This window comes from Bubalus kerabau, chromosome X (genome assembly GCF_029407905.1).
Source record: "Bubalus kerabau isolate K-KA32 ecotype Philippines breed swamp buffalo chromosome X, PCC_UOA_SB_1v2, whole genome shotgun sequence".
Lineage (NCBI taxonomy): Eukaryota > Metazoa > Chordata > Mammalia > Artiodactyla > Bovidae > Bubalus > Bubalus kerabau.
In genome coordinates this window covers 68116593-68140732 of record NC_073647.1, presented here as the reverse complement: position 1 = coordinate 68140732, position 24140 = coordinate 68116593, and the positions used below count along the sequence as shown (strand labels likewise).

General features: G+C 40.4%; 1 long non-coding RNA gene across 1 annotated transcript; it reads left to right on the top strand.

The window, feature by feature from the left end:
* The first annotated feature begins 4791 nt into the window (after positions 1-4791).
* Positions 4792-8881, top strand: LOC129639392 (uncharacterized). The gene is made up of 3 exons (XR_008708379.1): positions 4792-4827; positions 5874-5961; positions 8579-8881. It is a non-coding gene; the product is annotated as an uncharacterized LOC129639392 (long non-coding RNA).
* Positions 8882-24140: the final 15259 nt, after the last annotated feature.

Sequence of the window (24140 nt, the reverse complement as noted above, 5' to 3'; positions counted from 1 at the left end):
AAGAGATATAAAATATGTGCAGAATGATAATGAGTAAGGAGACTGAATCAATAATCAAAAAGCTCTCAACAAAGAAAAGAGCAGGATAGGATGGTATCTCTGGTAAATTACACCAAATATTAAAAAAAAATCTTTTTGAAATGCTTCCAGAAAATTGAAGAGCAGGAAACACTTTATAACTCATTCTACCAGTCCAGCTATATCTTAATACTAAAGCCAGAAAAAAACACTGCAAGAAATGAAAACTACAGACCAATAACTCATATGAATATTTATTCAAAAATACTAGCAAACGGAATTCAGCAGTACATTAGGATTATATACACCATGACCAAGTGGACTTTATTCTTGGATATAAGTACTGTTCAAAATAGTGAAAGTCACTCAGTCGTGTCCGACTGTTTGTGACCCCATGGACTGTCCATAGGGATTCTCCAGGCAAGAACACTGGAGAGAGTTGCCATGCCCTCCTCCAGGGGATCTTCCCAACCCAGGGATAGAATCCAGATCTCCTGCATTGCAGGCAGATTCTTTACTAGCTGAGCCATGAGAAAAGCCCTGTTCAACATATAAAAATATATTAATGTAATAAACCATATTAAGAGAGGGAAGGGAAAAAATTATCTCAATGGATTCAGGAAAGACATTTAACAAAATTCAACACTCTGCCCTTTCATGATAAAAACACTCAGCAAACTAAGAACAGAAGAAACTACCTCAACATAATAGATACCTTCTATGAAAAGCTCACAACTAATACCATACCCAGTTGGTGAAAGATTGAAAACTTATCCTTTAAGATCAGAAATGAGAGAAGGATGTCACCTTCATCACTTCTACTCAACACAGTAATGGAAGGCATAGTCCAAGTACCATCAGGTGAGAAAAAAATCCATACTAGACAGGAAGAAGTAAATATCTCTGTACTCAGATGACATGATCTTATAGATTGAAAACCCTAAAGAGTCCTCAATAAAACTGTTAGAACTAATAAATAAATTTAGCAAAGTTGCAGGTACAAAATCAATGCATAAAAATGGGTTGTGTCTCTATACACCAACTGTGAACAACCTGAAAAGCAAATTAATACTTTTTTTGATAGCATTAAAAGAATAAAATATTTTGTTATAAAATTAAGCAAGGGTGAAAAACACTTTTACACTGAAAAAAGTATAAAACAGGAGTAAATTTTACGTTCATGGAATGGAAGACAGTATTGTTAAGATGTCAGTACTAGCCAAAGTAATTTATAGATTCAGTGCAATCCTTATCAAAATTTCAACGATGTTTTACTCAGGTACAGAAAAACCTATCTTAAAATTCATATGGAATCTCAAGTGACCCTAAATAGCCAAAACAACCTTGAAACTGAAGAACAAATTTGGAGGACTCACTGTAAAGTTATATAATCAAGCAGTATCATTCTGTTATAAAGACAGATCAATGGAATAGAATACCCCAAATAATTCTCATATGTAAGTCAAATGAATTTTGACAAGAGTGCCAAGATTATTCAATGGGAAAAGACTTCCCACCAGCCACTAAGACCAGAGTCCCAGCAATGCCTGTGTGCTACCTTCTTTAAGATATTGACAAATTGGACACAATATAGCTTCCCTGGTGGCTCAGATGATAAAGTGTCTGCCTACAATGCGGGAGACCCTGGTTCAATCCCTGGGTCGGGAAGATCCTCTGGAGAAGGAAATGGCAACCCACTCCAGTACTCTTGCCTGGAAAATCCCACGGGCAGAGGAGCCTGGTGGGCTACAGTCTATGGGGTCGCAAAGAGTCGGACACGACTGAGCGACTTTACTTGTACTTTCACTTTCTTTTCCTTTGATTTTAGTGATTTTATTATGTCTTGAGTTCATTGTTTATTTAGCACATGACCCTGGTATATGTTTTGCTCGCTGCCAAACGTATACACATCTCTACTCCTATGCCTGAAGGGAAATCTTATAGAGGTTATTGCTATTAATGCCACTATAAAAATTAATGGAGAGTATTGCTTTCCTCAGGAAGCAACTACCTCCTAGAACACTCCTCAACTACCTAGAAAGAGGACCTCCCACTTCTTGGCATCTTATCCTACTCCCCAACTCCAACTTTCTATCACTATCTCCTGTTTTATGTCTCTGACCATGGACACAACTACCTCTTCTCCTTAGCTATAAATACTAGTAACTTTTTCCATATATTTTACTAAACTATCAGTTTATACCCTCCAACAATATAACTACTGGACTTGTCACCAAGATATTTTTGTCATAAAAATATATAATAATACTTATAACACTTTTCAAGTCTACCAAAAATATTGTTAGAGACCTTGAAAACTTCATATCTGTTTTCTTGGCTAATGCCATATAAATAAGGAATTTGGTTATGGTTGGTCTACAAAGACTCTTTATTCTTCTATTTGTTTTCCTTCTTTTAATTCTCACAATAAAATGTTTTCTATGCTATTTAGGGCAACTTATTTCCTACTTTCTGTAAATATCCTCTACTATTTGGGCTACTCAAATATCCCAAATAATCAAGCTTAAAACAGAAGTCAAGACATCAAGGAGTAAATTGCAATTTTTTTTTGTAAAAATGCCTTTTGATCCATTCAAGTGACAGTGTATTATGCCCTGCCATCAAAAGAATCTTTGAATCTTATGAATTCATATATAAAAATTAACTCAAACCATAAAAAATTAACTCAAAATGAACCAAAGACCTAAATACATGAGCCAAAACTTTAAAACTCTTAGAAGAAAACAATGTGATAAATCTTCATGTCCTTGGATTTGGCAATAGAGTCTTAGATATGACATTAAAAGCATGAACAACAAAAGAAAAACATAAATTGGACTTCATAAAAATTTAACACTTTAGTGAATCAAAGAACACTATCAAAAAGTGAAGACAATCCAGAATACATGAAAAATTCCTGCAATTCAACAACAAAGACAACCCAATTAAAAATAAGCAAAGGACTTAAATAGATATTTCTCTAAAGAAGATATGTAAATATCCAATGAGCACATGAAAGGATGCTCAATATCATCAGTCATTAGGAAAATGCAAATCAAAGCTACTTCTCACCAACTAGGATTATAAAAATAAAAAATGGAAATTAACAATTGTTTTGGAGAATGTGGAGAAATTGTAACCCTCATACATTGCTGGTAGGAGTGCAGAATATTGCAGCCACTATGGAAAACAGTTTGGCAGTTCCTCAAATAGTTAGACATAGAAACATAGATTTATCATATGACCTAGCAACTCCATTCCTAGGCATATACTCAAAAGAAATAAAAACATACATTCACATAAAAAACATACCTAAATGTTTAATGCAGCACTAGTCACAATTGTCAAAAGGTAGAAACAACCCAGATATCCATCAATGTTTGAATGGATAAACAAAATATGATATAGACATAAAATGAAGTATTTTCAGCCATAAAGAGAAATGAAATACTGTACATGCTGCAATGTGGATGAACCTTGAAAACATTATGCCAAGTGAAAGAAGACAGACATAAGAGGTCACACATTGCATGATTCCATTTATATAAAATATTCCATAGAAGCAGGAGGTAGATTAGTTGTTGCTAGGGACTAGGGAAAAGGGAGAATTGGGAGTGACTGTTTAATGGGTATGGAATTGATGACAATGTTTTGGAACTAGATAGAGGTGATAGATTCACAACATCATGAGTGTACTGTATGCCACTGAGTTGTACACATTAAAATGGTTAACCATTAATGTTAATTTCTCCTAAGAAATAGTCCTATTTGAAAAAAGATGCATGTGAAAATATATTTTCTAGGTCGATTGACTTTCCTTCATTTTTTACATTACCCCATTTGAGCATTTGAAGAAAATAATAGATACTATCCTAGTCAAATGTGGAGAAGGCAATGGCACCCCACTCCAGTACTCTTGCCTGGAAAATCCCATGGACGGAGGAGCCTGGTAGGCTGCAGTTCATGGGGTCACTAGGAGTCGGACACAACTGAGCGACTTCACTTTCACTTTTCACTTTCCTGCATTGGAGAAGGAAATGGCAACCCACTCCAGTGTTCTTGCCTGGAGAATCCCAGGGACGGTGGAGCCTGGTGGGCTGCCGTTTATGGGGTCGCACAGAGTCGGACATGACTGAAGCGACTTAGCAGCAGTAGTCAAATGTACACACCCAGTAATATCCTACCCGCCCCCCACCCCCCCACACACACATATACGCACATCATTTTGAACATTATTCCAGGGGTTTCTTTAGTTAAGAATGCCTGAACCCAAGGAGTAAGTGCTCTCCTTTAACATAGATCTGCTGCTATTTGTCTCTTCCAGTCTCATTCCCAAGTAGCTGCTTCTCCTCTGCCTTTTCTCGACCTCATAGCTCCTGCTTCTTCATGATGTCAACCAGCTCATGTCTCAGGATTTCTGAGGTTCCTAGGATATAGATCTTCTTTTCATAAGTCTACATACTTTACTACCTTTTAAACATGTGCAACCTTGCCTATTATTTCAGGTGGTTCACAGACTCCCTCAGTTGAAAACACCTGGTCCAGTCAATCAGTATGGTTGGCTTGTCAGAATTCCTTAGAATTTTGACACTGGTCTATATCTGGCTGAGAGGACGCCAGGGCAGGTGTGGACTGGCAGGCACCAACTCTGCTGGTTGGCTAGGCTCCTCCAAGATGCCCTGGAGGTAAAGATAATAGAGTTGAAAGACCCAGCAGGCTGCATCTCCCTAGCCAGGTGGTAGGCAGCAGATAGAAAAAATCAAGGAAATTCCCACTTGGGCACTGGGAATAATGGCAGACAACAAGCAGGTATGGAGGCTTTCCCCACAACAATCACTTCTACAGGCCTTATGGAAACCGTCTGCTGCAGGGGTCTAGAAGGGATCTCTTTTGGTCTCCAATTGTCAGAACAGCATTCCCATCTCTGCTGGAATTGAGTAATCTCTGTGGGAATTTGGGGGAGGGAGGGGAGGAACCAAAAGCATTTATTGAAGTCACCATCTTGGTCACCTCTCCATGTATATTTTTGGAGTAAGCAACAGTCAGGTAGGGCAGGGAAGATCAGACCATGTTTGGCACTCCTCAAATGCTCAGCTGCCTTTATGCTGGTTAAACCACTGAATGAAATAGCCTTAGGCCAGATTTTCAAGACTGATATTGTGTTAGGCATCACATACCAGCAAGTGCACTTAGCACTCAGCTATTGTTTGGGAACATTAAATACATGGATTTTTCAGTAGAATATGACATGTATGAAAACTAAAAAAAAATTATTTTATATGTAGCCAATCGAATGCACTTTCTATATAGTAAAAATTAATATTAGAAACTTAACTTGCTCTCAGAATTTGGGGATCATGGTTTTTCCCTCTATCTTAAACATGTTCTTGTACACAAATGAAAAGAGCTTTATTTAACTTATAAGAGTAACTCATACTGTGAGGAATACATTAAATAAAACTGAAAAAAATTATTTAGAAGAAAAGAAAATCGCTGTTTCAACTACCTGCTTCCCTACCTGCCAATCCACCCTGTACTTAAGTGAAGACAGGAGTGACAACCAGGGTCAGAGTAGAGAAGTAGGAGGGGACAGGCATTTTGAGATCAAAGGAGAGAAAGAAATTCCTCAGAAATGTACCAGTGGGGCCAGTAGCCCTGGGAGAAGATATGTCGGCTGATAAGGCAGCACAAATACATACCACAGGAGCAGGGGCCCCATTTGACCTCTGGGATTAGTCATGACCAAAATGATGGACAGGGCCTCAGGCAGTGAGGGAAGGGGACCAAAGGAGGGTGATCTGGGAGGGGGCAAGTGAAGGGAGGAAATGGGCTGACTTCTGACGCACCTATTGCAGGAGGGAGGAGAACTAGGCATCCGAGCCCACTGGTGACACTCCTTCCTGTGATCCAGAGCTGACGCCTGCAGAAGTCCCTCTCCTCCAGGTATCAGTTCCCTATTTCCATGGAGGAAGATAGATTACAGATTGAAGGTCAGGGGGGACAACTGCCCAATAGCCCCACAGGTCACAAGTTGATACCAGCCAGAGCAGGGGAAGGGGAGACTTGAGGTAGGGATAGTAACAGAAACAGCAGCTATGCAGGATCCAGTCTGCTTTCCAGATGCACCTCTATTCATTCTCCCACCCCTATTCATTTTGGTGCAGAAAACTGTGTGAGTGTTGGGGGAGAGGTCCAGGTATCACTTATTCCCTAATTAAGTACTGGCTTATGGCAGCAAGGCTTCCCTGGTAGCTCAGCTGGTAAAGAATCTGCCTGCAATGCAGGAGACCCCAGTTCAATTCCTGGGTCAGGAAGCTCCTCTGGAGAAGGGACAGGCTACCCACTCCAGTATTCTTAGGGTTCCCTGGTAGTTCAGATGGTAAAGATTCTGCCTTTAATGCAGGATACATGGGTTGAGAAGATCCCCTGGAGAAGGGAATGGCTACCCACTCCAATATTCTTGCCTGGAGAAGCCCATAGAGAGGAGCCTGGTGGGTGACTGAGTGACTTTCACTTTATGGGAGCAAGAAATTTGAGAAGGAAGCATCTCCCTGGAATGGTCACAAAATCACTGCTGCTTATGGACCCCTAGGGTGGGGGTGGCAAAAGGCAAAGACCAGAGCATGTTCAGGACTGGATTCTCTCTACCCCTTCCCTGATGTTTATCCATTTGGTGCAAGAGACAGAGGACTTGGTGGGAGGAGATAGAGAAGGGCCAGAAGATGAGAATGGGTACCAGTTGGGATCTCCTAGGAGGCAGTTTATCAGGGACATTTGAGGAGGGAGAAGGCCAGGGGAGGGGGATGGAGAGGAAATGGACTGATCCTTCCAGGATGGAGGGAAGAGGACAAAGCCTGGGAACCCAGAATGGGGAGGCAGACCCCTTTGCAAAGGGTCTGAGCCTGTTCTTCTTCATATTTGATCCATTTTGGAAAGGAAGGAGAGGGGAATAAGGGTGAGGGGAGGGGAGAGGTGCTAAAGAGGAGGGGGACAGAGGTTCAGTCTGGAAAGCAGCTCCCTATAGGGCAGGAGAGGCTTCTTAACTAGGAAGGGTCAAGAGGAGGTAACATGGACCAAAATTTTAACTGAGTTTGGAAATAATTTATCTCTTGCATTGCAGGAAAATGTGGTCTTTCTGTGTATGTGGAGAGGGAAGGCGTGGCAGGAATGCTCTGGACATTTCTTCCCAGCTCCATGACTCTACCATCACCATTTTTCAGAATGAGTGATGGGTTCATTCTATCTGGGTGTCCAGGGGTGGGGGTTTGGAGGGCAAAGACCTGAGCACAGCTCGCTCTGTCTTCTGAACATTAATGCCCTGAACCTCACAAGAAAAAGTGAGATAGAAATTTGGAAGGAAGATAGGGAAACATAGAAATACTTTGGAAAAAATCTTTCTCTGCCATTTCTCATGGCAAAAAGAAAAACGGAGGCTGTTAAGGAGGGACTGTAGAAGGGGGACAGTGAAGCAGGGGAAAGGGCAAGGGGATGGCAGGAGCTGGGAAAGTTTTGACAAGCAGTGGGAAAAGAATCAGTTTCCCCAGTGGCTCAGTGGTAAAGAATCTACCTGCAATGCTTGGTCGGGAAGATCCCCTGGAGAAGGACATGATAACCCACTCCAGTACTCTTGTCTGAGAAATCCCATGGACAGAAGAGCCTGGTGGGCTACAGTCCATAGGGTCACAAAGAGTCGGACATGACTAAAGCAACTGAGCATGCATGCAAGGGAAAAGAATCAGTATTCCCTTGCCAGTCATTCACTTCTCAATCCCTCATTCATCATCTGTCTCCTGTCTCTCTATAGGTCTTCAGGTCTGTGGCTGTAGGCGCCAACCCAGACAAGGAAAGGAAAGACCTGAAGTATCAGTGCAGGTCAGTGGGAGAGGGCAACTGCCCCAAAACCCCTGGAAGTAGGAGTCACTAAAGCTTGAGAGAAGTTGGGGAGGCCACTATCTGCCACCCCTCCTCCAAGACTCCCTATTCCAGTCTCAGAGTACATGGCCTTTGTCAGGACCCTAAGGGAGCATGGTGTTTTATCGTTGGTGAGGACAGAGGGGAGAACAAGGAAGTGAGAGTCGGTAGACATGGTATCTATGAAGCCCTTGAAGATATCAGAGTATCTCTGAAATCTGAGAACTGGCCATTGTTCAGTTGTATCTGCAGTTCTAGAAGTCTTACAACTGCAGACAAAAAGAAAAAGAAACTGGACAGAATTCTTGCAGGTCAGTCTAAGTTGGGACCACCAGGTTAAAACTGTTATGGGCATAGTCAAGACCAGAGCAAAGTTTAGGGACACATCTGCTCTTATGAACTTGTCAGCTTAGCCCACTTAAATGTAGGGAGAAGTACTTACAGAAGTGTCTGCAAGGCGGGCTCATATAAACATGTGTGCCAACCTTGCAGACACAGGGAAAGAAAGGAGAAAATATATGGGCGGGAGTGCACCTGAAAGTTGGGATAGGCTGATAAAGATCCTAAATCATAGAGGCAACTATTTATCAGGACCTGTATTTCACCACCTAAATCCTGTCTACTTTGTCTCCATTTTGTCTCCTAACAGGCAAAGGAGGGCAAATCTCAACATGGAGAAGGTCTACAGAGAAAATGAAGGAAACTTAGACAATGAAGGAAAGCCAGAAGATGAAGTACAGCCTGAAAATGAAGGAGAGTCAAATGAGAAAGAAAAGCTGGAAGTGGAGAAGAAGTCAGAACAGGAACCAGAGGTCCAGAATGAGAGGAAACCAGACAATGAGAGACAACCAGCAGGTGAGGGGAAGCAAGAAAAGCAGGGCAAATCCGAAGCTGAGGGAAATCCACTCAGGGAGTGCAAGCCGGAATCCCAGGCAAAGCCAGAGAGCCAGTCTCACACTGCCGAAAAGCGCCCTGCTGAAGATTATGTGCCCCGGAAGGCAAAAAGAAAAACAGACAGGAAGACAGAGGATTCCCCCACAGACTGCAGATTCTCTGGGTTAGGGCAGTAGAGGAGATTATCTTTTCATCTGTACTTTCCCCACTAAAGAACACAGATTACTTTTTGTCATAAAATAATTAATAAAAGATTTTAAAAATAGTAAAGTACATACAAAGCAATCAAAATAACTGCTTAGTGAGTTTATGAAAGTAGGGGATACACTTAAAATACCTGTTGTCAGAATGTGAAATGATGTATGAAACACAATATCTCTGGGACTTGAAGCTGGAAGAATCAACTTGGCAGTTATTACAGATTCACTGCTATAGAAAACAGTCTTGTGATCTGTGATTTGGGGATAAAACTTGCCTTCCAGGGCTATGGAAAAGATCAGATGATACACTGACTGTGTAAGCTGTGTTGGGCTGGCTCCTATGCTCTCCCCTGCACTATCAAGACCAGAACTCCATCAGATGTTTGGGAGAGGGCTGGGTGAAGTCTCAAGTGTGTCCATAAATAAATTCAGACAGCTGAGAGGTGGGTGCCACTTTGCCCTGGGTAATGCTGTGCCTGAAGCACACTCTACCTCTTCTCATGGGTCCTGTAGTCTCTTAAGTGCCCCACTGCTGCTGGTGCAGTGAACTCTTCAAGGTAACACAGCTTCTTTGATTTCTCTAGAATGCCTAGTGAGTTATACCCCACTATGTTCCCTACTGGCTTCCCAGATGGTGCTGCTGCTAAGTCATTTCAGTCGTGTCCGACTCTGTGCAACCGCATAGACGGCAGCCCACCAGGCTCCCCCATCCCTGGGATTCTCCAGGCAAGAACACTGGAGTGGGTTGCCATTTCCTTCTCCAGTGCATAAAAGTGAAAAGTGAAAGGGAAGTCGCTCAGTCGTGTCCAATTCTTAGCGACCCCATGGATTGCAGTCTACCAGGCTCCTCCATCCATGGGATTTTCCAGGCAAGAGTACTGGAGTGGGGTGCCATTGCCTTCTCCTGGTAAATAATCCACCTGCCAGTGCAGAAGACATACGAGACATGGGTTTGATCCCTGGGTTGGGAAGATCCCCTGGACGAGGGCATGACAACCCACTACAGTATTTTCGCCTAGAGAATTCACATGGACAAAGGAGCCTGGTGGGCTAAAGTCCATAGGGTTGCAATGAGTCAGACACAACTGAAGCAACTAAGCATGTACATGCACTCATGTTCCCTACTGAACTAAGGAGAAAGTCCCTCTTCTCACATTCAGTTCAGTTCATTCACTCAGTCATGTCTGACTTTGCAACCCCATGGACTGAAGCACACCAGGCTTCCCTGTCTAGCACCAACTCCCAGAGCTTGCTCAAACTCATGTCTATCGAGTCGGTGATGCCATCCAACCATTTCATCCTCTGTTGTTCCCTTCTCCTAATGTCTTCAATCTTTCCTAGCATCAGGGTCATGAGTCAGTTCTTCGCCTCAGGCAGCCAAAATATCAGAGCTTCAGCTTCAGCATCAGTCCTTCCAATGAATATTTAGGACTGATTTGCTTTAGGATTGACTGGTTTGATCTCCCTGCAGTCCAAAGGACTCTCAAGAGTCTTCTCCAACAACATAGTTCAAAACTGAAGAAGTATCAATTTTTCAGCACTCAGCCTTCTTTATGGTCCAGCTCTCATATCCATACATGACTACTGGAAAAACCATAGCTTTGACTATAAGGATCTTTGCTGGCAAAGTAATGTCTCTGCTTTTTAATATGCTGTCTAGGTTGGTCATAGCTTTTCTTTCAAGGACCAAGTGCCTTTTAATTTCATGGCTGCAATCACCATCTGCAGTGATTTTGGAGCCCCCAAAAATAAAGTCTGTCATGCTTTCCATTGTTTCCCCATCTATTTGCCATGAAGTGATGGGACCAGATGCCATGATCTTTGTTTTTTTTGATGTTGAGTTTTAAGCCAGCTTTTTCACTCTCCTCTTTCACTTTCATCAAGAGGCTCTTCAGTTCCTCTTTACTTTCTGCCATAAGGGTGGTGCCATCTGCATATCTGAGATTATGGATATTTCTCCCAGCAATCTTGAATCCAGCTTGTGCTTCATCCAGCTTGGCATTTCTCATGATGTACTCTGCATATAAGTTAAATAAGAAGGGTGACAATATACAGCCTTGACTTACTCCTTCCTCAATTTGGAACCAGTACATTTTTCCATGTCCAGTTCTAACTGTTGCTTCTTGACTTGCATACAGGTTTCTCAAGAGGCAGGTCAGGTGTTCTGGTATTCCCATCTCTTGAACAGTTTTCCACAGTTTGTTGTGATCCACACAGTCAAAGGCTTTAGCATAGTCAATGAAGCAGAAGTAGATGTTTTTCTGGAATTCTCTTGCTTTTTCTATGATCCAACAGATATTGGCAATTTGATGTCTGGTTCTTCTGCATTTTCTAAATCCAGCTTGAACATCTTCAAATTCTCACTTAGCTGGTAAAGAATCTGCCTGCAGTGCAGGAGACCCCGGTTTGATTCCTGTGTCAGGAAGATCCACTGGAGAAGAGATAGGCTACCCACTCCAGTATTCTTGGGCTTCCCTGGTGGATCAGTCGGTAAAGAATCCTCTTACAATGCAGGAGACCTGGGTTTGATCCCTGGGTTGGGAAGATCCCCTGGAGAAAGGAATGGCTACCCACTCCAGTATTATCGATAGCCTGGGGAATTCCATAGCCTGCATAGTCCTCGGGGTCATACAGAGTTGGATGTGACTTCTCACATTGCTGCTGCTAAGTCACTGCAGTCGTGTCCAACTCTGTGCGACCCCAGAGATGGCAGCCCACCAGGCTCCCCTGTCCCTGGGATTTTCCAGGCAAGAACACTGGAGTGGGTTGCCATTTCCTTCTCCAATGCATGAAAGTGAAAAGTGAAAGTGAAGTCGCTCAGTCATGTCTGACTCTTAGCGATCCCATGGACTGCAGCCCACCGGGCTACTCTGTCCATGGGATTTTCCAGGCAAGAGTACTGCAGTGGGGTGCCATTGCCTTCTCCGACTTCTCACATTATAGTTTTATAAATGCTGACATGAAATGTGGAAAAATGCTTTGCAAAATCTTTCTTTTTTATCTATTTATTTTTTACTATACGGGTCTTTGTTACTGCACACAGACTTTCTCTAGTTGCGGAGAGTGGGGGCTTCTCTCTAGTGTGGTGCATGAGCTTCTCATTATGGTGGCTTCTCTTGTTGCAGGGCACAGGCTCTAGGCACACAAGCTCAGTAGTTGTGGCTCACAGGCTTAGTTGCTCTGTGGTATGTGGGATCTTCCGAGACCAGGGATTGAACCCATGTCCCCTTCATTGGCAAGCAGATTCTTTACTGCTGGACCACCAGGGAAGTCCCTGCAAAATCTTAATTAATGCATTTTCAGGCATTATAATTAGCCTACTACACTTGCCCTTTTCAAAATAAAGATTTTATCTTACTCATTTGGGTACCTATAACACATAATAAAAGCTTTAAAAATCAATACATTAATTACTGAGTCAGAACGCCTCAATTCTTGACCCAGTTCTGTCCCTGATTGAATACAATGCCTTGAGCATGTAATTTCATTCTTTAGCAACTGAAACTTGCCAATCCAAAAGGAACACAGCAAGAGAGGGGTTATACCATAATCCATTGCTAAATAATTCTAACATTGGATATATAGTGTTTCTCAAAGTTTGCTAGCTACTAGCAGGCAAATCACCTACCTTGATGTATAGCATCTACCTTGGTCTGCTTGCTTTCCAAATAAAGTCATTATTCCTTGCCTAAACACCTTGTCTCCCAAATTATTGGTCTGTCATGAGGCGGTGAGCAGAGCGAGCCTGGACTTGGGAACAAGGGCGGCTGAGCCAGCCAGGAGCTTTGCTGCTTGAGGCTAGCTGGCCCTGATCAGGGAATATTGGGGCAAGGCCCTAGCAGCTGCTGGGACCATTTGTCCTGAGGATCTTCCCTTCAAAATTCCCTGAAGTGGCACTGGCTGCCCCAGCACTGGGCAGTTGAAGCAAGGAACTGACAAACTTCTGAGAGCTGACCAACTTGATTTTGTAGAATAAGTTCCTCCAGTGTGCACACTGGGAACATATTCCCCCCTCAATTTGGGCTTTTCCTTTATGGGACAAGTCAGTTTGATTGGGGTACCTTGTTGAAGAGGGAAATTATTGTTGGACTCTACCTGATTTAGAACCAGTTAGTTGGGAACTAGTTCATTGTTTTTTTTTAGTTTTGTGTGCATTGATGCTAGAATTTGTTTGAGACTTTTGTATTGGAATTTGCATTTTTTTGTGTTTTGGTATTATTAAACTTATAAAAATGGGAAATATTTCATCTATCCCAAATATATGGGACATATATGAGATATGTTAAGATCAAAAGAGTGATGGTCCCTGAATGGGTCACCCAAGTATTATATGATCTTGCAGTTAGAATTGTTTTGCAAAAGATCAGGCAAAAGAGAGGAGATTCTATAGGTAGACATTTTTATGCTATTTCATCAGGAGGAGAAGAAATCAGAGGGTTGCCCCCTTATGGTATAGCAGTCTGAAGGGAAACCCAAGGGAGAACCTGTTCTACAAGGAGAAGAGAGAGGAAATGAGAGTGGAGACATATTATTTCAAAACTTAAAACCCCCTCTAGCCTATCCAGTTTTCCCACTGGCTGAAAAGGCTGCACTGGCAGTTTTTCCAACTGCCCCTCGCCATGCCACCAACATATTCACTCCTTTCACCACCTCCTTTTTCCACTACCCATGAAAATCAAATAGAAGTTTCTATGTTCACCCCCAGAGCACAGGGCCCTGGCTTAGCATCACCATCTAAGGCCCTGGATGGACTTGAGGTGTCCAATTCTAATTTCCCCACAGGCGTCCTGGGTAACCGAGAGTGGGGAACAAGTTGATTGACTTTCTAATAGATATCACTCCCAAAACCTCCCCTATTTATTTGAAGAGGCTTGTAAGTATTAAACATAGAGGAAACAAAGTTATTCTAGGAGAAACTTCCCTATATCATGGAGATGCAAATGTCCTATCTGATCTTCTCAGGAACCCTCATCTTTGCCATACTTTTAAAATGCAAAATTTGAAAAGATGGTAAAGTAATTTAGAAACTGATTTGTCAAGGGTAAATAGAAATTCCAACTGTGTTTCTCTAAATATTTGGCCATCCAGACAAGTGAGCTTGATTTGTTCCATCTTCCAGAAACCTAACTTTAATCCTACCACTTTTGTAAACTGATGGGTTTTACATTTCTGTACCTGACTCAGGGCTGAAATTGTGAAATGAGAACTATGAAGTCTCTCTGTTTGCTTCTGTGTTTGCATGTGTCTCTGTCTTTGGATAACATTGTTAAGGTTGATTTGTGGATGAGCTCTGTTCAGCTGGCCTAAAGAAAAGTAAGTGCTTACAAACCAAACAATTCTAAGTATAAGAAAAATTAAGCTAAATGAGTTTCAGTTTCACTTGAACTGGGAAATGTTCAATATTAAATTAATACCTGGCATTAACATTTAAATTTATTGATCCAATTAATATAGATCTGTCTTCAAAGTCATCAACATTAAGAATAATACTTTAACTGCATTTAGATTTAATACAAATTAAATGAAATCTTGTTTTATCTGTTGCAAATTTGTCAGCAAGAAAAATAACTTGATATGTTGAAACTTTAAAGTAAATATAAACAAAATAAGAGCTTCTGGTAAACTCTATAAGAATAATTATGTTTTAAAAATCATCTAAAATAGTCTCTCTGGATTTTAGTAACTATTACTTGCCTCTTGGTTTTCACTAGAAACTAAGGTTTTCAAGAGTCAGGGATTCTAAATTAAATATATAATTAGAGCTACTGAAAATAATATTTCAGTATGTGTTTTTGGTTAGGAAGGTATAAGGAATAGAACTACATTTTACTGAGAAGGTTTTATGCATGGTCAGGATTAATGAAATTTAGATTGAAGTTAACTAAGTAAATGGATTTTGATAAGTAAGTTAACACAAGACTAGAATTCGATCTGTTAGAAGTGTTCCTTTTTGATAGATTATATGAGCTTCTGTGCCCTCAGGTGACCCATATTTGTTTTCTTTTAATCATTTTGTGACTTTAGTTAAATAAGTATTGTTTCACAGTGACCTATGATCCTGTTGTGTTTAAAAGCTTTTTGGTATTTTTTGATAAAAGTTCCCAAGTCAAATTATAAGGAAGTTCCTTTGACCTTTAGCTAACTTTGGGATGCTTCAAAGGGCCCCCTGAAACACCCCAGAGAAAGATACTAAATTAGTTAAGTTCACTTGGTATGTTAGATTACATGTGAAGTGTTGTCAAATGAGTAATAAGTCTTCTTATGTTATATTGTATGGTAAATGCTACAGGTATTCTAGAGATTATATGGAGTTCCTAAAATTCTGATACATCCTGGTAAAATTATCCATCATACTTCTAGCTATTATCTGAAAGTGTTATATGTTCCAGCAGTAACCAAGTTACTTTGTCAATTGCATTATAATCAGATTTAAATGTGCCTTCTTAAGTCTTTTGTCATTATAGAGTTACGGCTTCACTATGATGCCATTGCAAAAAACACTTCCTCTGCAAGATTTATAAAAAGGACTTTTGGGATAAATACAAGTCTCTGATATTCAGACCATAATCCTGAACTGAGTAAGAAACTGAAGAATGGGAAAACTAATGGCTTTATAACCTGTCAACAGAAGGGATTAGTTACATAGGACTGTGTGAACTGGTGAATATGCTTATAATATTTATGGTTTCTGTCTGAAAAATTACTGACTTAATTCTGTGTCTTTTCAAGGGTAAGGAAAACCTTCCCCTTACACAAATTATGACTTACAGTAATTTGGTAAATTATTAGCATTGTAAACAGAATTGAAACATTTATCTTTTTCTGTCTACCTGGTTGATCCTGCCAGTAGCATATGCTTGTCTCAAAGATTAAGCCATGCATGTCTAAGTGCACAGGGCTGGTACTGTGGATGGCTCATTAAATCAGTTATGGTTCCTTTGGTCACTTATAGCAACTGAATTACAGCTAGTTACACTAATCTTTGCTTTAATTTGCTCTTTGTTTCCAAATTTTTTCTGCTTTGTGTCTCCGTGCTGTACTATGTCCTTGTCAGTGTTACTAGTTGAATTACTTATATCCTGTCTATTTTATCAGATTGTTGTTTCTCTTAATACCCAGTGTGTAACCAGGACTCCAACAAAACTTCTATGGCTGACAAAAAGAACTATACAGAAATGCTATGTTCTGGTGGGGAAATTTGTTTCTCACAGGGGTACATGATAGAAATTCTGAAACTAATTTAACTATATACTAGAGTTAATTACGGAGAAGGCAATGGCATCCCACTGCAGTACTCTTGCCTGGAAACTCCCATGGACAGAGGAGCCTGGTAGGCTGCAGTCCATGGTGTCGCTAAGAGTCGGACACGACTGAGCGACTTCACTTTCACTTTTCACTTTCATGCATTGGAGAAGGAAATGGCAACCCACTCCAGTGTTCTTGCCTGGAGAGTCCCAGGGACGGGGAAGCCTGGTGGGCTGCCATCTCTGGGGTCGCACAGAGTCGGACACGACTCAAGTGACTTAGCAGCAGCAGCAGAGTTAATTAAATAATTAAATAAATTATGCATAAAGGAGAACTAGGTTTCTCACTGTCAGAAATAGAAATTAAAAATAAAAAATAAGAGGAGAGAAAGCTAAATGGATATGTGTAGTACTGGATTACAGTCACATGTGTTAGTATGAACTTGTGTGCATCTTTATGTCATTTGTATCTATAAAGATACAAATAGCTATAGATATACATGGTAAATAAATGTAGAGATTGTATATATACAGTTTGATATGCATCTCCTTGATCTATCAGCTGAGAAATTTGAGAAGCAATGACACCAAAGTAGCAACCAGAATACCCTGCACTCAGATCTTAATTACTAAATATGATTATCCAATAAAATTAACCAAGACTTCTCAGAGAAATGGCTGATTATTGGGCTGGGAAAAGGATAAAACCAGATGAATCTGGAAGATTCCATAGTACCAGAAAGCAAGGAAGCAGAAAAAGGATAAAGGTATGCCAACCTGAAAGAGCTCCCAGTTGCCAAGGCTAGAAAGTTTGGGCAAAAAAACCCCCAAATGATTGTATTGTGTCATAACCCTGAAGACTTAAAAATCCATGTGTCACACTGACAGGAACAAATAATTGTATGACTAAATAAATGGGGGAGTATCTTTCTTACATAATAATTTCAAATATTAAATGTAGAAGGAAATGAGGGATATGAAGAGTTACCCTCAGAACATCACAGTAATAATTTTTGCAAATGCACAGAATGTTTGCACAGTCTCAAGTTATCTGACCCCATATATTTATCAATTACTGTGGTTGTTTTCAGACATATCCACAAATTCTTTGATGTTCCTCCCGCCAGGAGGTAGAGTTTAATTCTCTTCCTCTCTAATATGGGCTAGACTTAGTAACTTGCTTCTAAACAAACAGAATATGAAAAGAGAAAAACAGTAATTTTACAAGTGGAGAAACCCAGCAGTCATCTTAATCAAACGATCAAAGTTAACCTCACCAGTGATCAGTCATGCTGATGTCCTGTAACCCTGACATTGTGATAAAAAAGGACACTTTCCCCAAATTAATAACAGCCACTGTAATTATAAGAAAACATAAGACAAATCCAAATGGAGGACCATTTTACAAAATACCTCACTCTTTAGAAGTGTCAAGGTTATGAAAAATAAGGAAAGACTGAGAAACTGTCATAGAATAAAGAGATATATTAACCAAATGCAACACTGTGTCCTAGATTGAATCCTGGGACAAGAAAAGGATAGTAGTGAAAAACCTGGAGAAATCAGAATAATTCTGTGATTTAGTTAATAGTACTGCACAAATGTTCATTTGTTTTTTTTTATAAATGTACCACAATTATTAGGCAAAGCAGGAGGAAGGGTTTACAGAAATGCTTTGTACTATCTTTCAAACACTTCTTTAGAACTAAAATTATTTCAACACAAAAAGTTTAAAAAATAAACCAGACTGAGTTTCAAGAACCCAAAACAAAACTCTCTTAATGAATGAAAGTGATTGAATAGTTGAGAAAACAAACTGAAACATAACTGAACAAATTCATTATTCAGTGAGAAAGGGAAGATTTGACAGGCCACAGCTGACAGCAATTACTGGAAAAAATAAAATTATTCCATGATTATACCAGAAAATTAGAACTACTTAATAAATTCATTGCATGCATATATATATATATATATATATATATATATGCATTATGTGTTTGTGTGTGGAATAGTACTCTCTAAATACTGTTCTGCCACTTTATTCACTCAAAAATACGACTTCAATATAATTTGTTGTCACTGAATGTGCATTATTTCATTACTTTTAATTTCTGCACAACTTCCACAGTATGGATAATTTAACCATTCTCTTCTGAGTGAAAATGTAAAAGTTTCTGTTACCTTGAACTTTGATCACTGGAGTGGTTACAAAGTTGAACCAGATAAGGTTTTTTGTTCTAATGGACTTACAGATAAATAAGGGATTCAAAGTAGAAAGTCAAAAAAACAGGGGGAAAGCCTTAGGAAAGGTAAATAGAATGCCTCAAAGATAAGGTAGCACAGGCAACTAAGGCAGAATCAAGAGGTCAGCAAAAAAGACTTTCTTTCCGCTATAAACAATTTTTAAAAGCACCCAGAGAGCAGCAATAGCACTGTCTCCCCAACAACTCTGTTTTTTGCCACAGGAAAAAGTTGCCTGGTCTAAGCTGTAGTACAGCTGAAATGTGCCTCCCTGCAACCCAGCAACATGCTCCACATAGATGTGAACCTCAAGGCTTAAGCAAAGCAATCTCAAGAATCTAGCTGAGGTGAGTCTTGAGCATTCTGTCACATAGTAAGAAAGTCTAAGCAGACCAACTCAAGGATTCCTATGACTGTGGTCAACACAGGTACCATGGGGACATATGAAATGGCAGTGGTTATGACACAGCATTTCAGGTTCACAGTAATTCTTAAACATTATGCCCTTGATAACTAGAAACTCTTGGCTATGAAAATCTACAATGTGTGCAGCATTTAGGTGAGAGTTCAGGAAAGTCGGCAGAATTATCTAAAAGAGATGAAAAGTTGTACTTCAAATTATGTTCATTTTCTTGGATGTAGCAAATGTCTATTTTGAAGAGTTTTTGGACCTTGTGAAACTTATGCATGCCAAATTCCCAAAAGTGAAGGAACACAGTGACAGGAGGGATGGTAGATGACTTTACTTTCTGGGTTTTTTGTTGTTGTTGTTGTTGTTGTTTTGAGTTTACTTTCTGAAGCAGAGACATACAATCTAAGTAGAAATCTGCTTGGGCACTGTGTGCACCACTCACATCAGAACATGAGTGGATACATGCTCAGTTGAGCAAAGTGATGAAATGTGTTGGGTCTACTTGCACTCCAGAGGGGTTTATCATCTCAGACGGCAGCTGCTTCAGTCCATGCTCTGTAGCCAAACCTTTGGATCTGCAGCAGATTTAGCCATGTCGGGAGGGATGTTTTCAAGCCATAGACAGCATACTAGAGAAACAAGGGAGAGAAACAGCCATCTCAAGCTCTTCTATGGGATAAACTTTGAAATAACAATAAGAAATATGCAGGAGTTGTTGAATTCAGAGCTTCAGAAAATAACTTCTAAAGGGAACATAGAAAACAATATTCTAGATGTCATAGGCTTGTATAAGAGCCCCTTTCTCCTCCCCTCACACCACTTGAAAGGCTGTGGACTTTGGAGCTATCCCTAGGGCTCTCCTGGTGTACAAAAACAGAATATTGATTGGGTCAGAGGGGCAGGGTGTCTACTCTCCAGAACTCACGTCTTCATTATTTAAATCAATATGTACTGCCTTTTCTTTCCTTTTTAAAAATAGTTCTTAATTGACTATAATGCTCTTGTTTCCAAAAATCTTACATTTAAAAGCTACTGTGATTAACTTAATTTAAAAGTAGCTAAACTAATACAATTATGTAAAGTTTAAAAATAAAATAAAATTAAAAAAATAAAATAAAAGTAGCTGAGGCAAAAATATACAATGGAGAAAAGACAATGTCTTTAACAAGTGATGCTGGGAAAACTGGTCAACCACCTGTAAAAGAATGCAACTAGAACAATTTCTAACACCATACACACACACACAAACTCAAAATGGATTAAAGATCTAAATGTAAGACCAGAAACTATAAAACTTCTAGAGGAAAACATAGGCAGAACACTCTCTGACATAAATCACAGCAAGATCCTCTATGACCCACCTCCCAGAATAACAGAAATAAAAGCAAAAACAAACCAATGGGACCTAATTAAACTTAAAAACTTTTGCACAATGAAGGAGACTATAAACAAGGTGAAAAGGCAGCCTTCACAATGGGAGAAAATAATAGCAAACGAAGCAACTGACAAAGAATTATCTCCAAAATATACAAGCAGCTCATGCAGCTCAATTCCAGAAAAATAAATGACCCAATCAAAAAATGGACCAAAGAACTAAACAGACATTTCTCCAAAGAAGACATATAGATGGCTAACAAACACATGAAAAGATGCTCAACATCACTCATTATCAGAGAAATTAAAATAAAAACCACAATGAGGTACCATCTCACGCTGGTCAGAATGGCTGCTATCAAAAAGTCTACAAACAATAAATGCTGGAGAGGGTACAGAGAACAGGGAACACTCTTACACTGTTGGTGGGACTGCAAACTAGTACAGCCACTATGGAGAACAGTGTGCAGATTCCTTAAAAAACTGGAAATAGAACTGTCATACGACCCAGCAATCCCAGTGCTGGGCATATACACCGAGGAAACCAGAATTGAAAGAGACACATGTACCACATGTTTATCACAGCATTGTTTACAATAGCTAGGAAATGGAAGCAACCTGGATGTCCATTGGCAGACGAATGGGTAAGAAAGTTGTGGTAATATACACAATGGAATATTACTCAGCTATAAAAAAGAACATATTTGAGTCAGTTCTAATGAGGTGGATGAATCTGGAGCCTATTATACAGAGTGAAGTAAGTCAGAAAGAAAAACACCAATACAGTATATTAATGCATCTATAGGTCAGGAAGCAACAGTTAGAACTGGACATGGAACAACAGACTGGTTCCAAATAGGAAAAGGAGTACGTCAAGGCTATATATTATCACCCTGCTCATTTAACTTATTTGCAGAGTACATCATGAGAAACGCTGGGCTGGAAGAAGCACAAGCTGGAATCAAGATTGCCGGGAGAAATATCAGTAACCTCAGATATGCAGATGACACCACCCTTATGGCAGAAAGTGAAGAGGAACTAAAAAGCCTCTTGATGAAAGTGAAAGAGGAGAGTGAAAAAGTTGGCTTAAAGCTCAACATTCAGAAAACGAAGATCATGGCATCTGGCCCCATCACTTCATGGGAAATAGATGGGGAAACAGTGGAAACAGTGTCAGACTTTATTTTTGGGGGCTCCAAAATCACTGCAGATGGTGATTGCAACCATGAAATTAAAAGACGCTTACTCCTTGGAAGTAAAGTTATGACCAACCTAGACAGCATATTAAAAAGCAGAGACATTACTTTGCCGTAGGTCCATCTAGTCAAGGCTATGGTTTTACCAGTAGTCATGTATGGATGTGAGAGTTGGACTGTGAAGAAAGCTGAGCACCGAAGAATTGATGCTTTTGAACTGTGGTGTTGGAGAAGACTCTTGAGAGTCCCTTGGACTGCAAGGAGATCCAGCCAGTCCATTCTGAAGGAGATCAGCCCTGGGATTTCTTTGGAAGAAATGATGCTAAAGCTGAAATGCCAGTACTTTGGCCACCTCATGCGAAGAGTTGACTCATTGGAAAAGACTCTGATGCTGGGAGGGATTGGGGGCAGGAGGAGAAGGGGACGACAGAGGATGAGATGGCTGGATGGCATCACCGACTCGATGGACGTGAGTTTGTGTGAACTCCGGGAGTTGGTGATGGACAGGGAGGCCTGGCGTGCTGCGATTCATGGGGTCGCAAAGAGTCGGACGCAACTGAGCGACTGAACTGAACTGATGGAATTTAGGAAGATGGTAACGACAACCCTATATGCAAGACAGCAAAAGAGACACAGATGTAAAGAACAGATTTTTGGACTCAGGGCACTCAAAGCTGGTGCACTGGGACAACCCAGAGGGATGGGATGGGGAGGGAGGTGGGAGGGAGATTCAGGACTTACGGGGGCAGGCGGGACACATGTACACCTGTGGCTGATTCATGTTAGTGTATGGCAAAAACCACTGCAAAATTGTAATTACCTTCCAATTAAAATAAATTAATTAAAAAATAAAAGTAGCTGAGTGCTCTATTGATGTACTGAAATTGCTCAGGGACAAAGATGAAGGTGAAGGCATGTACTATCTGGCTCTTGGTCAGGTGTGCACCAGTGAGCTGACTGATCTCTCTCTTATGACTATTTAGGAAAACAGGGCAATATCCTCTGTCAGTAGCTCCATAAAAATGGTGTTAGTGTTGTTCTGACTACCCATAAGCACAATAAACAGAGGAGGAAACAATGAAATTTCTGCTCCAGTTTTGTGCAAGCAGGGAAGGTTCGTCTGTTAGCCAATTGGCATGCAACTCGTTCTGAATCTCTGAAATTTCTGAGAGATGCACTGTTTAAAATCCCAATAGCCACTCAAGCAGCTTGAGAGCTGGAGCCTGCCCCCACTCCCCATTAGCAACCCACATCTGAATATCTGCCTGGTTAGAAAACCCCACCCAACATACACACCAATACACAGGAAAGGGGAAAGGTACAAGGCAACCTTTGCTGAGGGCAATATGAGGGGTGCAGACCCTATGTGCAGCATTGACAGGGGAGGGAGGGCTCACTTCCAGCTGGGGAGGCTTTTTAGAGGCTGGGTGATGGAGCTAGGTCCCTAAGAATGAGCAGGACCAGGATCTAGGAGCAAGAGGAGTGCAATCAGGAGGACGAAAATGGGGTGCAAGGACAAAGAGAGAGAAGAAAGCACACTTGGGTACAGTGAATGAGAGTTCCTTTTGGATGGGGCAGAAAAGTAGATGACAAGTGTGGCTCAATTCTTATCAACATTGAATGTCAGGATGAGAAAAGCAGGATATACTTCACAGATGGGTTACCATCCAGAGCCTTTGAGCAGGAGAATGACAAGTTGAAAATAAGGAAGAGTGAAGTTTAATTTGACAGAAATGTGCAAAGTAAATTGAGAAGGGATAAGGAGGTGCGTGGAGAAGACAATGGCACCCCACTCCTGGTACCAACATAGCTCCAAGTACCAGTGGATGCTGGGTTACAGGAATATCAGTTTACTTTTAACCAATATTTTTACAGCAATAACGTTCTCTCTGCTTTCCGATTATAACAATTACGTATGTTGTTCATGGAACAAACTGATACCAGAATACCTCAAGAGTGGCCTGCATGAATGAAAATTCCACTGCTAAAAAGCCTCACACCAAACTGTCAGAACTCACCAGGAACTCTCTCCTTTCTGTATTCCAAGAGTGTGTGAGAGTTATTTTCCAACACATTTTTTTTGAGTTTCAAATTAGACTCCATGGAAAGGAGGCTTTTCTATAGATTCATCTGATTAGCAAGACACTGGATCCTACAGAGGCCATAAGAAGAGGAAGCCTGAAGCCTCCACTTAAAACTCAACCAGAAGCCATGCAGCAGTCCTCACAAACGGTCAGACATGTAACACTTTACAACGTGAGTTTAAACCAGAAAGAGAAAAACTAGTGGGTTACTTACATAAAACTGCTAACAAGAGAAAACTGGGCCTCTTCCCACCGATTAATTTGGCGTCAGTTTTAAAAGGCGCTGTTTTAATAAGATTTAAAAAAACATTTTCTAACACATTAATATGTTGTGAACTGTCATTTCATTTGCAGCTATCAGAAAACTTTTCCAGTCTTAAAAATTGATGTAACTAATTTGTCTTCCATATTGTGTCAAATATTGCTTATGTGGCATTTCTTTTTTAAACATCGTTTTTAAAGGGTAAGCTTATTGTTTAAAACATTAAAGCAGAAAACTATTTAAGAGAACTAGTAAAAAAAAAAAAAATCCCACACTCTCACTCCCAGATTCTTTTCTAGCC